The sequence below is a fragment of the Larimichthys crocea genome, chromosome XII, assembly GCF_000972845.2.
Source record: "Larimichthys crocea isolate SSNF chromosome XII, L_crocea_2.0, whole genome shotgun sequence".
In the NCBI taxonomy this organism is placed as follows: domain Eukaryota; kingdom Metazoa; phylum Chordata; class Actinopteri; family Sciaenidae; genus Larimichthys; species Larimichthys crocea.
The window spans coordinates 24,377,673-24,392,633 of record NC_040022.1 but is presented as its reverse complement, the minus strand read 5'-3'; positions in this window follow the sequence as shown (position 1 = coordinate 24,392,633).

The following is a 14,961-nucleotide window of genomic DNA, read 5'->3' as shown; positions in this document are numbered from 1 at the left end:
AAAACCATATCGACACTTATGTTTGTATTTCAAACATAATCTTATATATTTCATGACCAGTCTGTTGTGCATTCTTTGTGTATTTGTGTCACTAGTAACCAATCTCTCTGTTTAGATTACCTACAGGGACAGTGTGAACTAAGACCCACACTGAGTTGCTTTAAATTGTCCAGTCCATAAAATTCTTTCTTAAACCAATAAGAAACATCCAGTGGAGGATACCCCTGCTAAATCACGGAGAAAGACAAGCTGACCACAAGGCTGTTTCCATGGAAGCTACACTCCTGGCTGAAAAACTACTATGTGCTGATTGTTGGGAGCAAAGGGAGGGCACATTTCCGACATCCTGAACCATATTGATTATTGTATACATTAAATCAGAGGAGTCACATGAGCAACAGTCGTGGGATTCAATTCACTCTTGGGAAATAATATTTATTTAAGTTTACAATCCCCTCTTGTCACCGTTTGATTTCACTCACTGTTTGAGTAGACTTAGGAAGTGAGACTTTGCCCCACAGCCATCCATCTTGCACTGGCCCCATGAGGACATCGGCCTGTGCCAAGAGGCCGAGCTGGGCCAGCCTGCTGGAACCCTTGGTGAGCTCCGTGCCTTTGTCTGAGGATGTGGAAGAAACCTGGCACCGGCCCGAGGTCAGCGTCACAAAATTATATTACCATAATCCCATTAAGTGTGTCTGAGGCCTCATGAGCTCCAGCTCAGTCTAGAAGGAAGGTAGGTGAGGGCTAGCAGTGGGTGGGTTTGTGGCTGAAGAACACAATGAGTGGATAATATGAAATGGTAGCTTACCTGCTCTTTATATATTTTAGCCTTTGTTGTATATTTGGCCTTTATGTCAAAGGTATATCATAAATCCATGTACTCCCAAAGCATGTGTTTCACAGTCACTATTTTATATGACAGAAATGAACTGATTCAAAAAAAAAAAAAGCATATAAATGTGCCTAAGAGCAAAAACTCTCCATAATTAAAGCCAGGAGTCTAAACAAGATGATGGATCAAGTGGGTAAGCTTTATATAATCAAGGTTTCTCATCCTTATCTTTATTATCACTCACTGTTCAGAAAAAAATGATTCTCTCCAATGATGATGAGATTTTCCATCCATCTTTCCATTTGTTTCCAATTAAGACACTGAGAGAAAAGTTTGGGCTGTCCAACCAACCATGGCTACAGTAGTTTGTCTATGCTAATTCCCTTGTCTATAACTGGTAAATCTCCACAGAACATATCGTTTTACACATGTCCATTAGGCACAGGTTGTTTGAGGGGATGCAAATGGACATGGCAGCAAAACTGATACTATTCCCCAAGGGCATGAGAGCTGAATAAAAGCCAAACTCTGGCAGTTGATCCTTGAGGCATAACCATGGCTTTAATATATAAAGAGAGATTATCTGACATGTAACACAGGAATGCAACCTAGTTTCTGTGTTGTATGAAATAACCAAGAATTGTTCACTACCATGCAGTCTTGACTTTTTATAGATTTGTTCAGCTACTGAATTGCAAACAGGAGGATTGCTCTGAGGTTTCTGTTTGCTTTCTTTCTCAGGCCATAATTATCTTTCATGTTTGTCCTGTGCTGGATAACAGCGTGAAAAACAATGTAAATTGAAGACTTGTCACCAGCTAAGCTAACAGATTCTCAGATCAGAGCGAGAGTGGGAGGTGATGCACATGTGTGTCTTTTTGGGGGGAAGCAGAGGTTTAAGTTGTTCTCGCAGTGACTACAGTGGGCCAAGCTGAGTATTATCGGCAGCCATTTCTTTACTTACAGGGCCCAGAATCTCAAACATACCTCCCTCATGTTTGTCCATTCCAGCTACGGGACAACCAGTAAGACCTAATCCCTTGTCCAAATAAGTTAATACCTCAACTAACATGTAAAAGTAAAGTTCAGGGCCAAATGCAGATTCCTGAGAGACACGCTGTGCCCAACCTGGCAGTAAACCAATTAATTACACACATAGTTTGTCGTGGAGACATGAAGTGACACAACCCTATAGGCTCTCTCTGACACAAATTAATGGAGGACATAAAAAAAAAGTTTTTGTTTTGCTTTTAAAGTGTCTCTATTTCACTTTTCTTTTTTTTTTTTTTTCAAAATCTGCATTCCTTTGTGTTAATGTGTGTGTTTATGTATACGCCTGCAGATTTCTTTCTCTCTCTCCTTCTCACTTTTTTTTCCTTTGCTGACCCCCAACCACAGCTGATATGGTTCGTCTCTGCGGCCTTTTCCTTTGGGAGAGGAGCTTAGTGAAATATGGGCAGAATGCCTTACGGTCAATGGGGTCTTCACCAGCCTCATTTCCTCCATGCAGAGCTCTGTCAGAGAGAGTGCTAAGCAGAGCCCCCAGGCTTGATGCTGACAGCACAGGAAGAAGCATGCAGTATTAAGTTTCCTTAAAATATATAAATATCACTACACTGTCATAAATAGAAGCAGTAACTCAATTTGAGTAAAGAGGCTAATAAGACACAAGTGTCTTGTGATTCACTGCTCAAGGTTTGCTGGGTACTGGATTACTGAGGCAAGACAACTGACTGCTCACATAAGTGGGTGACAATAAGCTGCGAGTTAAATCTGCTTTGAAACAAAAGCGAATATTTGAAGAACTATGGTAATCATTTGAAACCTAATTTAATGGATCTGTCGAAAAGAAACCTGCACCATGTGCAGTGTTGTGGGTAGTACTCTAATTACTTTTTTTCGTGTAACGTAATGCGTTAGTTTCGTGCGTTAAGCAATCAGTAACTTCGTTATTTTTTTTTAAAAGTAATCCGTTGCTTTAAGAACTGCAGCCTGCTTTTTGTCAGACAGTACTGTGCCACCTGTGGATGTGCACAGTGCTGTGATGATGCGTCTGTGCCCTGCTGACCTACGTTACCTGTGCGTGTGTGTGTGTGTGAGTGTTTTCGAACCGCCGGCAAGATGGCAGAGAGGACAGCTTTCGAATCGTAGAAGTACGCACATTATTTTCAATTCGCCAGCGAAAAGGACAAGAACAGCATAACGGTAAAATGCACACTCTGCGTTGGTAAAAAGCTTCTGTCGACCACAAAAAATTCCATTACTGTTATGTTCATAGGTGACGCTGTAACCTAACAGATTACTTTGAATTGATGGTAACGTTGTAACCTAATTAATTACTTTCCAAAGTAACTATACCCAACACTGATCATGTGCTCACGCTCATTCTGCAACTTTCCCAAAGTTATGTGTGCAGCCTTTTTAGTGCATTAATTGGTAGCAGTTCTGGGGTGGGGGTTGGGCAGGGCTTGGGATTGTTCTGCTGCGTGCCCCTATTATTTTCTCCACAGGCTGTTTAGTGCTTTCCAACTACATCTGAAGCATCAGCAGTTTTAGCCTTATCGTGTGCAGAGGGGAATATTTTGAAACAAGGTGCGGGGGTACTCTCTGCAGGAAGCTTTTATGCAACTGAGAAAAGTTTATTTTAGAGTTGTCCATTCCTCTTAGACAGTTTGTTCGATGGTCGTGTCTCATTTAGTTCAACAACAGCTCACATAAGTTAAGATTTAAAACTCTTCCTAAATTAAGCAGCTGTATTTCCAACAAACCTCTTTTTTTCTTCCAGAGGGAACATGGAATTAACATCATGTCCCATAATGCCTTGCAGCAGCAGCTGGGGTGAACAGGTGTGTGTGGTGAGCACATGGTGAGGGTGATGAGGTCTGCCACATGTTAAATGCGTAAAACAAAACATGAACATGCTGATTAGCTAGTGCAGAGAGAGAGAGCGAAAGAGAAAGAGATGCTTACCCTTATTGGACTTATGTTTTGTGTCTCTGTGAGTTTATAAGAGCAGAGGAAAGTATAATACATCTGGAGAAAGAGACAGTGGGGAAAAAAATAGAAAAAGGTGCCAGTTAAGTGTCATTTTGACGTGGGTAGATGAAGGAGAAATTTGAATCTCTCACTTTAGAGCAGGATCACACAGTGGGATTTCAATAAATGAGTGAGAGCTGTGCCCAAATACAAAGCCAAAGCTGCCAGACAGTACATCCAGCTCCTTCTCTCTCTCTCTCGCTCTCTCTCTCTCTCTCTCTCTCTCTCTTTCTTTCTCAGCCTTTTTTCTCAAGTCACTTTCTGTAACTTGCTGTGAAATTCCAAGGAGACGTCAGGGAGAGAAGAATCAGGAGACAGACATTTGGTTTTTGTGTGCAGTAAAGCCGACTTCTCCAATGCATGTAGGCATGCTTTTAATGATTTAATGATTGTTGTGTCTTTTAACACTTTTAACACAGTTTTCACCCTATCTGGAAAATGTCATCATTGTTAAGACTAAACCCCAAGGAGATGAGAAGGAGAGGCCTTGGAATCAAACCGCAGAAGAGCATTTCCCCCCAACTCTATTACCATCGGTTGCTATGGTAATAAAACCTGCTGGCATTCATGGGCCTCGATGGCCCGTTGGCATTGGCCAATCACAAGTGAGATGAGGCTCCTAACCCTGGGAAAAATCATGCCCTTTCCTGATTTATGATACCTGTGAAAACTTCAAAATTCTCTCCCAGATGTGTCAACAAACATCACAGCGCAGGTTCAGCTATGCGTGCGCTCATGTGCAAAGATCCAACAGGCCTGTTTGACACCTTGTTAAGGTTTTCCTCTCCTTCCTCCTGCCCTCCCTACCCTTGCACATCCATGCTTCTGTGGCACTTTGGGCTTCAGGCACTGACCCCAAAAACTTGGAAGATCATTCAAAGGAGCCTCCTAACCACCACAACAAAGTGGTAACATTTGGCCTCCAGATCTTTTTTTTTTCCTGAGGTTTCCCCATGAACGCCATTTTAAAACTTCTCTTTATTGTTGTAAAGCAAATTGATATGCTACCAGAGATTCAGCTGTTTAACCACCGCTCTTGACTCTAACAATTAGAGCTATCAAACTTCACCCTCAACACCATATAATCACAAACTTGTTGGATCAGACGAGAAATATCAAAAAAATATTTCTTATGATAATGATGATATCAATCAAACAATTCTTAGTTTCCATTCACCGATACATCTGATGAATCAAAGGTTGACCTCTACATTAGAGGTTTTATGTTCTACCCAGACCAAAACAAAAGTGCAAGGACCTGTGTCCCTGTGTCTAATCTGCCAAAGTACTCCACAATAACCATGAGAACAGACTCTCCTGTAAGATCCAGGAATGCACTGTTGCATATCAATGACCCACATCAACAGAGAGAAAGACAGAAAGAGAGAGAGATAGAGAGAGAGCGAGAGAAAGAGAGAGAGAGACAACAAAAAGAGAGGATAAAAGGGCCCCTTCCTAACATGGGCACACACACACACACACACACACACACACACACAAACACACTACAAACACACAGAGGCAGGCAAGTCCGTGAAATATGACAGCCCCACGGTGAAGAAGGTGGGGGTGAGGGAAGCCATATTGTAACAATCTTATTCTGTGGTCATTAATCGTATCCTGCTGTTCCAGCCTCCCCGACCGTGTGCGCTGAGCGTATGTCAAACACATTTCCCCTCTCTCGGTGGGCGCACTCCCAGCCAGCTCTAATGCTGCACAAAGACACAAACCCTGAGAGCTCCTGAAGGCAGACAGGCCAGATAATCTCCCCCTCGGACTCCAGCGCCAAGTCCAGAGCCAGCCATAAAGACACAGAGAGACACAGGGCCACAGGGAACGCCCTCTGGCCTGGTTGCAGCTACGCCATGCTGCATTCACAACAAACGGCACGACAAATCACATGTATTGTGAATGAAAAGGGAATCATCAAACCTCTTTATCTCTGTTCCTACTGGCTGCATGACTGAAAGCTGTGAAATGCTACTGTTTAAATGTACAGCGCCTTTCTGTTGCTTTTTTTTTTTTTTTTTTTTACCACATGGCTTTCCAAAAGTAAGTTCCAAATAACAGTACAGATGGCTCAGCTCGAACATCTTTCCTAAGTAGGCTTATATGATCAGTACAAAGGGACACTTTAATGTGACACTGGGTTGGAATCAAGAAGAAAAGTAATCATTTGAGATACACTTCGGCTTTATAACTGATTACAGTTTCAGTATTCCGCAGCAATCCTAAATCTGTTCATTGATAAACATAGACAATTTCTGGGAAGCCATGGGTATTTGGCAGCGGTAAACTGGTCTTCCCTTTCTTTTTTTCCATCCATTTCTCCCTCCATACTGCCTGTCTTGCTCCCTCTTTCCCCCTCCTGCTGTGAGCTGCCTCATTAGGGAAGTGATAATCTAACCCCTCTGTTTCATCAAGAGCTGCCATTTGTCATTATGACTGACAAGTGCCGAGGAGGGCCAAGTGAGTGACAGGAAAAGAGGCCTCCTATTGACTCAGTAACTATTTTTATCTATTGTTACACCTTTCTCTCATTTTTCTTTTTGACAATGCCTCAATGCAAAAAGAAACACATAACTTAAAAAAATATGAGATGCCACTTTTTTCACCATTTGTTACCACTAATGCTATCAGATATAAATACATAAAACATATTACGATCATCAATCACTCTATATTTCCATATTGTAAGTGGGTCTACGTATATCTCAAAAACTGCAAAAACTGCACTGTCTATTGCCAGAAACCCGAGAAGCCTCTTGACAAGTGGAGTCTCCAGAGCAATGGAAAATCAGTATGAAACCCCATCAATCACAGCACAGGAGATTGGTTGAAAGACTTGCTTTTCACTACGTGTCTTGTTTGAGATCCTGAGAAGATAATAGATTGTGAAGCTGTCAAAATGGCTTGATTGAGGACATGTATTGATCATAAATCAAAAACTGTTCCAGGCTGTGCAGCTACTGTAAGCGGTATGTTGGTACCATACAGTTGTTATTAGAAGTAAATCACATCCTATGGTTTCCATTAGAGCTGTGGAAGTGGATGATGATGCAGGCTGAAGCAAATTTTATCTTACCGGATAACCTGTTACCCTGCTTACCACCACTTTGTATCAGTTGCTTCTCTTTTCTCAGGAACTACCAAAATAAACTAATACAGACACTCGAGGTCAAGACAGCTGTTAGACAGAGAGTGCAATCATGGCAAAGTTAAATTGATAATCTAAATGTGTGCAACAAGTTGATGCACAACACTCCTAGCATAAAGACACCCTTAACATGATCAAATTAGTTTGCCTGTGGTCAAGAGAGGAGTATAAAGAGCTTGAGATGCCTTGACAGAACCCTTGACCTGTGCGTCTTATTTGGGGTGGGTGCCCGTCAGTGGGAACAGGAGAGGGGTGATTGATTGGGTTCCTGTCTGCAAGCTCAGCTGGACATCCTAGAAAGATCCCCATCCATCAGATTATCCAGACCCAGGAGGAGCTGCTTCCAGATGGGCAGCATTGTTCCAGGGCCACCCTGGCAGACGTCTGGAAGACTCTGCAAGACCCTGAATGTTACTGACAGCAGCCACAGAAAACCACAACCTCTGCATCTGTGCCTGTCTACACGCTTCAGGAGTCATAGGACACACCCAACCTAATCAATACCATACACCAGATAGGACTTGCAGAAACAATAGCTGTCATTACAATCACTCGCCATAGCTCAGTGATCATCTGCAAAGTGGAGATAAGAGGTACCAGTGATGGTGCGCTGGCAACGATCACTGTGTCTAGTGCCTATTGAGGCGTAATATTGAGGCTTAATTGTGGTGCAAGGCCTAATTGCATGGTTAGAACAGGGGGTAATGAGTTAATCCAAAACCAGTCATCCATGATGAGAAAAAGCATGTCCTCAGCACAATAATTACACTTCTGTTCATTAACCTTTTAAGTTTCGAGACACAGGATAACAGGGTGTTTTGGGCTTTGATTATCTTTTATATATTTTATGTCTTTAAAACAGGTTCAGCATTTTTAGGAAGTTAGGCATGAGTCCTCATAGCATCCACCAGCCAACCTTGGGAGGCCAGAAGTTCAGTGAGTGATTTGGAAGAGAAGGCGTGCTTGCCAGGTTGCAAGTCCTGTTGACAGATTTAAATGTATTTTCTCAGAGGGGAGAGCAGAAGAGGACCAGGGAGTTGGGTGGGGATATACGTGATCCCATGGCTCCACAATGACAGGCATCACGCCGCCCTCTATGTAATGATCTCTTCCATATGGACTCGAGGAATGGTCAGTCTGTGTTTACATGAGCTGATCCCCAAAGCGTGTCCCAAGGCTCGTTCTTTGGCACTGCAGCCCGGGAGGTGAGCGGACGAAAGGCGCTTGGGTAATCAGGACACCCCCTACCGAAGATCCATTAACACAGACTGCCCAGTGGCACCAAGCAGAGCAGTAATCTGCCAAAAAACATGCACTTAAACACACACCAAGCACTGTTAAAGATTACACTCATCTTATTTTCATAATTGTTGGAGGCACCTGAAGTCAAGGCCAAGTCAACACATTTTGCCTGGCAGCCTATGAAAAGGGCCATTTACGTGGACTCTGTATCAAAAGCATTTCTTTCGTGTTTGCTTCAGAAAATTGAAGAAAATATCAGGGTGTCACATTCAAATGACATCCTCACAGAATCTGAGCTTCTTTGTCAACCTTGGACTGAAGAAGGTGTCAAATAATTCCAAAAAGGTGGAAGTCTAAAGTCTCTTAAGTTTTCCTGCCAAACTAAATTCCTGGTAGTTGGACTTCAGACTGGTACTGGTCAGTGTAACAGCACTTACAACCTTCTGCTCTGAAAGAAATTGTGAAATGGGGAACAGTTAGGACTGTTTGGTACTATAGAGCCAGTGTACTTAGAAAGGTGTATTAAGCAGTCCTGGAGATTCATCACAGTGATATAAGGCGAGTACTCCATCAGCATAGCTTTTACACAGAAAGAAATGAACGACCTATTCAAGTTTCTCCTCTGTCTCCCCGATAACCTCACCTCTATTCAAAACATCAATTCACCCTCAGAGTATAAACCCCTGTGTGGATGTTTGGAGAAGGGGGCTCTCCCCATAGTCTACTTAAATAACCACTTCCCCTGGAATGAAAACAGATCCATTATAGGACACTGGTATCTCCTCTCCTACTGGGGTACCTCTCTCAGTCCTGACTGAGTTCAGGGTCTGGGCTTAGCGATGGGCGCTGTGATGGCGGAAAACTGCCCCTTCTCTGTTGACTCAGAGCTGGAAGAGAGTAAGCTGAACTCAGGCCTTGTCTCACTTGGGACCAGCCGCACCCCTCTAATGACATCCAGCCCTTGACATTCTTAAAAAGTCTCTGGTTATTAAGGAAAACAAACAAGGACATCAGACTCACTCACTTTTTGTGCTAACAAACACCGTCCCCAAGCAATATGGCACATTGCTGGTGCAATGTAATAGTCTCCTGTTGAAAATCAAAATGGGTTATGGTGATTTGGAATGCATAGCGAGTAAAGCCCAGCGTTTATCCTGTGAAGTGAATGAAGGAGACACCCTTAGATTTGATAACACTCAGTGTGTGCAGGAAGGGTGGGTGCCTACCTGACTTAGGCAAGTTTTCTAACTCCTATACTGGAAGGACCAAAGGGAAAAATCTGCGCACACACACACATTTGCGGGCTAGAGCAATGTGTCCTCATTGCAAGGGGTTTCATGGTAGGATGTGGTTCTCATCCCATTGGAGGGAGCTCTTCCACCCCCTCCACCTGCCCCGCATCCCGAGCTCCCATTCCCCTTCCTCCCCTCCCTCTCTGCCCCATCTTGCCACACTTCATTGCCCTGCTAAACGCTGACAATTGGTGACAAATGGACTGCACTGCACACTGTGCGTCAGTTGCCCTGGGAGACGGTGGCAGACACAGGGCAGGGAAAGAGAGCAGAGGAGGAGGAAGGGAGCAGGGAGTCCTTGCAGCAGCAAGGCGCCTGGCACAGGTGGCTGAAAATCAATACAGATCCGGCCTCTGATTGGGACTGACAGCACAAGAGCAGTGGAGTGTGGGAATCCACTGAGTGCCACACACAGCTAAATTGGATGATGGAGGATAGGAGAGCAGAGGAAGATCAGAGGGGAGAGGGAGGGGCGAAGACACGTTATTCTACATTGTCATTTTTGTCACATTTTGATAGGGTGACAAGGACACGCTCCAAACGCATGCACAGATAATACAGGATAAAAGTGAAAAACACTTTAACAGATGGCATCTGAACACTTTTTACACAATTCATATTTTGCATGTTTCTGTAGCTTGTTTAATTACACTACAGTCCCAAGGGACATGTTGGCATGTTGAGCCATTAGGAGACTAAATGGTCTAGATTAGTGCAAATAACAACGACTCACACACACATTCATATACACACACTTGCAGGCTTGCTTTCTGTCATGCACAAATGCATACTTGCCAAGTTTGCAGTCACCCTAATATCAGCCAAGGCTGAGTGCATGCAAAAATGCTGCACTGTGGCTACTAAACATGTGACTGGCCATTGCTACAGGCCCAGAGAGGTGCAGCTAAATAAAAAAAGAGGAACCAAAACAGTCAAATATGACTCAGCGGGGAAATAAATACTGAGAACACGAACTAGAAGAAACTATTTCAAAAATATAATAATCAAAGCTTTTAGGCTGTCACCACTTTCGTCATGTCTTGGAAGAAATACACTGGCAAGTACAAGAACAATTGACAACATTATTTCAACACCCAAAAGCATAAAACATGTTTAGCATTTTCCACTGTTTACATAATTTATCATAACTCATAAACACACTTAAGTGTGGAATAATTCTAATTTCCTCCAGGAGACAGATTTACCTATCATATTAATGTCAGTGTTATCATAATTTAGTGCACGAAACAAACTCTTGCAGAGAGTAGGAGACAAGGTGACGAGGAAATGGATTTAACAAACTTTTTACGGGAAAATGGTTTTGGCCTGTGCTCAAACTGTGAATCAGATCTATGTACTGTACCTTCTGGCTGTGGACAACTTGTTTGTGCAATTTTTGAATCAGTGCTGATTGACTAAGGTTTAAGCCAAAAGTTTCTTAATCAGATTGTTGGAACCCAGTCATGAAGACCTCAGTCTACTTGACACGGAGGAACGTAGAGTAAGTGACATTCCCACCCTGCACCCCCTAGTGAAAGACTCCTCCTACATATGACAGTACAAATTAATCAAGATCCCAGACAAACCCTCACCCTTCATGCAACAAAAGGATTTTCCCCAGCCTTCTATGGCTTCAACAGGCAATTAAACTACATGTGCAAGTGTATGTGCATGTGCGCATGCTTATATGCAGCTATCAACAACTGCATCCCGTGTCATAAATTTATGCATTAAACATGAGCAAATATCTGTGTCAAATCAGCCATGTATATTTACATGTGTGTTTGCTTTGTAAGAGTGTGTGTGTGTGTGTGTGTGTGTTTGTACATGCATGTGGAGGGAAGTGTGTTTTGTCTGAAAGGGGGGCACAGAGGGGTGCCCGCGATCAGCTGTGTGCAGGTTGCCGTCTTTGAGGGGTGGCTGGGTGGGGGTGTGAGGACATGTCGTCCCTGTGTGTGGGAACCCCGCGCTCCTCACTTCTCATACATTGTTCTCCTGCTCCTACAAACCGTTAATGCCACAAAAGATGCTCAGCCTATTGTGGCCCGGGACAGCTGAGGGGGGAGGGCAATGGGGCGGAGGAAGGCACAGGAGGAGGGGTCTGGCGTAGGCTGAGCCTGGTATGGCTGCCTTGGCTACCTCCCCTATGTTCCTCTCCTCTCCTCTCCTCTCCTCTCTCCTCTCTGCTCCCCTGTCCTCTGCTCTTCTTTCCTCTTCTCTCTTCACTCAGCTCTGCCACTTAGCCCCTCTCAAGAGGATTTGGCCAGGCCGGATTTAGGGAGCCGATGCTTATCATACAAAAGAATTAAACCAACTCAAGGTCCGAGCTTTCTCTTCTAGTCCGCTATGGCTAATCTGTGAATCTGTGAAGGAGGGCTTAGGTGATGTTACATTTTCATTAGACTTCTGATGGCAAACGGGCCACTAATGGTAAGAGCCCTGGCTACCATTGTGATGCAAATCCTGATTATTTCTTTAATTAAAGCATCAGAGGGGGGCAAGAGGGGAGAAGGGGTGGAGTTGACACTGACAGAACTGCATGTCCTTACCCCTACGAGACAAGGATTCTCACGTCTGTCTCAGACTGAAGATCTAGGGCTCTGGGGGATTTGGCTGGTTTATGAAAGGCTGGTAGGGTGAGAGGATTGTGGCTGAGCCTTTGAATCTGTGACACAGGTCACTTATGTTGCCTGAGAGAATATAGTTTTATCCAACCCCCAAATAACTTACAAGATAATAATAATAATAATAATAATAATAATAATAATAATAATAATAATAAAGCGTTTTTTTGAGTACTCACAGACACTTTCAAGAAAGCTGTCTGACAGCATCTCCATTTGAAGTGCCATTTTATTATACTTACGTCACATGGACAAAATGTTCCTCACCACTGTTCATATGTTATCAGGTTTATCATTACAATGTTAATTCATGGAAAACCCCAAACTCCAGAAAAGATGGATTCAATGGGACAGCTGAGCTGAACTGGAACTGGTCACAACCTTCAAGTAAAACAATTGATAGCTGTGATGATCGTCTGTTACCGCAGGGTGAAAATTAAGGCAGTTGCTGCTAGTTTCTGTCCTATTCCCTTGAGATGGTGTGCGCCACAAAAGAGGAAGGCAGAAAAACATTGAATTTTGGGTAGATGAGCGATCCACCCTCAGGAACTGTATTGTTTGTCCTCGCCACGGTTCTGGCATTCATGGGAAGACTCTGTGTACCCTGTGCGCCTGTGGACCAGATGTGGTCCAGAGACTGTGGAGCAGGACAGGGACCATTTTAGGCACTGGAGACAGAGAGGGGAGAGAGAGAGACAGAGAGAGACAGAGAGAGAAAGGGGGGTGGTAAATCGTGTGCAAGACACCTCCCAAAACACCTCTGATCACCCTCCAGTAGCGGGTGAGAACTATGTGTGTGTGCACGTGTGTCATGGTTGGTGGTGAGTGCACGCCGCTGGTGATGACTGTTGGAGGTGTAGGGAAGTCGGGGAGCGAGTGGAGGGCGGGAGAGGAAGGGGTGTGTGTGGAAACCCTGAGAACTTTTTTTTTTCCCTCTTGGCCTAGCTGCGCTGCTCTCCAGGACCACGGGGTGTTGCCCCCCTGCAGCTTAAGCCTCTGTCTCTTTTTGTCCCCAGCACAACAGCCTGTGGCATTCCATGGCAGCAAATCTGGCTGTGCTGTCACATGGGGGAGATTAGCCAAACTAAGACCTCAATAGAATGCTCACTTTACTCACCCATTCCAGCAGTGGCCGCCCCCCGCGCCCAAACACCCTCACACACCCAATTTAACCGTTCCTCGTCTAGACAGAGTGCAAAGCGATTATTATTGGCATTATTAAGACTTATATGCAATGCTCTTTTTTGTCATTGTCACATTCCCAGCGGTACACATGAGCTGCCAAGCAATGAGTCCTATTTCCCACTGTGAAGGACACTTCCATGCTGGTTGGGCCTGTGCAGCGCTCCACCTGGCCAAGCTGTAGCTTCTGGGACAAGACGCAAAATATCTTGCAGTGGATTTACATCTATTTCCTATCCATTTTCTTCAGAAACTGCGGTTTCTCCTGCCTTCTGGCTCCTCCGGTCCACCTCCCCATCATAATGCAGTTATTCTGGGCTTGGTCACAGATATTTAGAGTTATTCTAGCCACACCGCCACTACCCACACACACACACACACACACACATCATCCTTATCTGGCTGGGGACACTCGGAGGAGGATCTTCCAGGAAACGAAGCTCCAGCAGGAGAGGTCTGTGGCTGCCTGAAGGGACCTAGGATGAACTGGGAAGGGGGAAACAGTGGAGATCTGGGTTGAGCAGAACCTACTCCTAGGGGGTACTGCAAGAACAAAGCCATCTGACTGCATTTATAGACAAAGAGGGAAACACATATGGTTCATGTTTGTAGCATGTCAGACTTACACCATTTGCCCCTTTTACACAACCCCTTCAGCCTCATTTACATATGTATTCCTGCCCAAATGGGAATTATTAGATTAAGATTTACCAGATATATTCCCTGGTAACATTTTTTCAAACCCACTTACATCAGGTTGCAGTTAATGCACTGAAAGAGGACACTTCACAGATTATTATAGTAGACAGAATCTGATGATGGTTATGATTTTAGAGTTAAGACCATTGTTCTAGTTATTGGTTAAGTGAATCAATCTTACTCTTTGGGTTAGCTTTACAGAGATGGGGATGGCTGAGCTTCATGAGGCCCAGGAGCTGAGGCCAGAGCATTAGTCTGAGTTTGCAGCTGGAGACTGGGGGCCACAGTTGCAGCGGCACAGTGAATAATTAGGTTTATTTTCACGTAATGGTCTGCTGCTCAGAGCAGCACCGTTGCTAAGCATAGGCAAAAAGCTATTTTATCGCTGCCACATAAAAGGACCTCTCTTACCGCCTCCCAAAATGGATGTCATTAATGGACCAGGTCTGGTTCAAAAGGGGTGAGGGTAGGGACATTGCAGGCAGGGGGAGGGCTGATACATTAACTAAGAATATATAGGCAAGAGCTGCCCAATCCAAGCTGGCAAGCAATGCAGGCCGTGCCTCTGTGGCACTGCCTCCTTCACCTGTTTTACATTACAGGCAGAGCAAAAGCAACAATAAACCGTGAACCATGAAGTTTAACCATTAGGCATTGCAATATAATTGCCGTCTATGGTATATCGGCTCTGAAGTCACGTACTTGACACAGATATTGCTTAACAGGAACATACAAAATCTGAGCCGCATATGGACCACGGGGGACAATACTCAAAACTTAGGCTACATTACGATTTAATACAGTCGTATGCCAATACCTTGACAAGTCACTGCAAGCCATATGTCTGAACCGCCTTGCTGGCTATGACCACATAATACACTGAAATTATACCTC